Source organism: Pteropus vampyrus, unplaced genomic scaffold, assembly GCF_000151845.1.
Source record: "Pteropus vampyrus isolate Shadow unplaced genomic scaffold, Pvam_2.0 Scaffold53, whole genome shotgun sequence".
Classification (NCBI taxonomy): domain Eukaryota; kingdom Metazoa; phylum Chordata; class Mammalia; order Chiroptera; family Pteropodidae; genus Pteropus; species Pteropus vampyrus.
Genome location: NW_011888834.1, coordinates 8,006,767 through 8,009,742, shown reverse-complemented (window position 1 = coordinate 8,009,742; position 2,976 = coordinate 8,006,767). Strand labels below are relative to the sequence as shown.

The following is a 2,976-nucleotide window of genomic DNA, read 5'->3' as shown; positions in this document are numbered from 1 at the left end:
AGCTGCTGGCGGCGCTCCTTCCCCTGCAGGTGTAGGTCGCTTGGGGCAGCTCCACAGCTGCTGTTTGCTTTCTGCTTCGGGTCTGATGCAGCAAAAGTGTAGGAAAACTGCAGAGAAACGTGTTTCTGGACAACTAGCCGTGTGCTGAGTCCCACCCACTAAGCCCAGACTAGGGCTGAGGAACTAAGTCCAGGGCCCTCCAACTACCCAATCGCCTGCCCAGCGGTTACTTTCGAGACAGAGCAGAGGGGACAGGGACAAAGGAAGAGAAAGGAAAAAAGAGGGAGGGAACTTACGGATAATTTGGCTTACTTAAAAAAAAAAGAAAAAAATCTTCACTGTGCACTAATCCGGAAAAACTGTAGTTTTCCGTAGTTAAAAATTACAACATTTCTGTTGGGAAACATATCTGCACGGATGGTTTCATTGTCCTGGTTTTCAGATTTAAAGCCCATCTACTCCTTTGCAAATGCAATTCTGTAGTTGTAGAGCATTTACTTCTTTCCAGTAAGGTCTTGATTCTGCTTGGTTCAGTACATTTAGTTCTATTTGAAGGCGGAAGGGGAAGTGTAAGTGTGTGTATCCCAGCACAAAAAATAAGTCCTGATATTGTTTTTGAGTCATCTTTCTGACTTTTAAAAAGATCTCATTATGTTTTTTTTCCTTGCGAATTCACAATTAATCATAATTATTATGTGATCCTTCTTCAAACCTGGGAATTTTGAGACAAATTGTGTTTCTCCCCAAACCCATCAAATATACTCTGATCCCATTTTAGACATTTGCAAAGTTTTCTCCTACTCTTGTCTGCTATGCTCTTCTCATGGCAAATATCAGTCAGAATAGCTGGGGGAAAAAAGAAGACATTTAGGATAAAAAGGTATTTAAATAAGCTTTGTTTTAATATCAGGCAAAAGTTTATACCTATAAGATTGCAATTTTTGGTTCTGCCACCTCTGAAACTTTTCTTCTACTCTCAACCATGGTATTCTTTTAGGTCAGTAGGGATTCTCTCCTCAGAGTAACTAGAATTTAAGATTTAGAAGAAAAAAATATAAAGAAATACCCACTAACATAATTAAAAGCGAATCTCATACTATTTTTTAAAATAAATTTATGATATGAATGCACAGAAGAAATATTTTTTTGATCAGATGAAATACTTCATGATGAAAGGAGAGTTAGAGTTAGGGCTTCAAAGGTTGGTCATATTTGGGAAAAGAAGAAATAAAAGAAGTTTGTTTTTGTTTCGTTTTGTTTTCAGTCCAAGGAAAACTTGTGATCAAAGGCATGGAGGTGTGAAGCTGTGACATGGATATTTAAGAAACAGGAAGTGGTACCATTTCATAGAGATTCAAAGTACATTAAATAGATAGATAGATGATAGATGATTGATGGATAGATAGATGATAGAGGTAAAGTGGAAAGATCAGTTGAGTCCAAATGGCCTCATTTGCCTGTCCTCTAGTTGTCATACACTACAGGCTTGTATAAAACCTGTTTTGTTTTGTTTTGTTTTCATGCCTACAGCACCTGGTCTTCCTAGGTGGTCTCTCATCCAAGTACTAACCAGGTCTGGCCCTGCTTAGCATCTGAGATCAGACAAGATCCAGCACATTCTGAGTGGCATGGTCATAGACTTAAAACCTGTTTTTTTGTTTGTTTTGTTTTCCTCTTCCAGCATTACTTTTGCCAATATTCCTTTCATCCTGGAATGTAACTTGCTAAAGCTATTAATTTCTGCTTTTACCATCCTCAAATTCTACACCACGCTATAATCCTTGATAAATATTTCATTTAACCTCGATAATTTCTGCCAAGGGTTACTCAGTCTTATCAAGGGTAGACTTTCAGCTAGAGAGGGTCTTGTATCCTTCTCCCATTCTTTGCGAGTATCAGGCAAAGAGCTATGTGGGAAAAGCAACCAATCTAGGGTTAAGCATGACCAGAATCATCAAAAGGTGATTGTGAAAAACAATCTGGATATTTGATATACCCTGAAAAAGTATTGAGACTACTTTTGAAGTGGGGAGGTAATCTTTTGCACATAGGGAAGCAATCTTTGCAGCCTAGGTGTCTGGCAATGAACATGGTTCTTAACAGGGATTCAGTAGAATGATTATTGGGTGGATAAATAAAGACCGAAATATTTCATCTTCTTCCAGTTCCTTTTTTCTGCCTTACAGGTGATGTGTAAGTTAAAATCTGCTTGCCTCAACTTTATTCAGAATAGAAAAGTTGTCATGCTAGTTTAATAAAAATCTTAACAAGGACTTAAGCAATCCTAGGTAACTAGTAGGCTCAGGCAAAACAGCTCAAGTTTTTCCTCTCAAGATGTTTTGTTATTCCTGTACTCACAATTGACAACAATACTAAATCATTCAAATGTGTATTCTTTACACACTTGCAAATGACAGTGTCAACCAGGGTATAATCTAACTCCTTGCTACTTAGAGTGTGGTCCCTGTATCAGCAGCATCAGCATGACCTGTGATCTTGTCAGAAATATGGAACCTCAGGCCTTACCCCAAACCTACTGATTCAGAATATTCGTTTAACAAAATCCTCCATTGATTCTTCTGCATATTAAAGTTTGAGAAACACTGATCTACAATTAACTATTTAAATATGCTAGATCTGGAAACTGGTTGTATGAATCTCTTTAAACCTAGAGATTTTTAGGGATTTTTAGAACTAGCATCTGTCTTTCTTCTAGGATATTATTGCCATATCAGTTCAAATACAGTGATGGGGCTAATAGATCAATCACTGCTGGCTTCTTGGTCCAGTTCATAAAACAAAACCACAAGTTCATAAACCAAAAGGAATTGAGAGATAGGAGGAGAGAGCAATGCAGAAGGAGGGAGGAAGTGAGGGGACCATTATACATTATTATGTATTTTTTTCTTATGTGTCAGGGGCAGAATTTTATTTTTTAGCAAACAAATCACTGATTGTATTATTTGTCAAATCAGG

General features: G+C 37.5%; 1 protein-coding gene across 10 annotated transcripts in view; it reads right to left on the bottom strand.

Moving 5' to 3' along the window:
* The window catches only part of GUCY1A1 (guanylate cyclase 1 soluble subunit alpha 1), a 55,524-nt gene that overhangs the window by 51,467 nt on the left and 1,081 nt on the right, over positions 1-2,976 (bottom strand). The gene's annotated exons all lie outside the window — the stretch shown is intronic.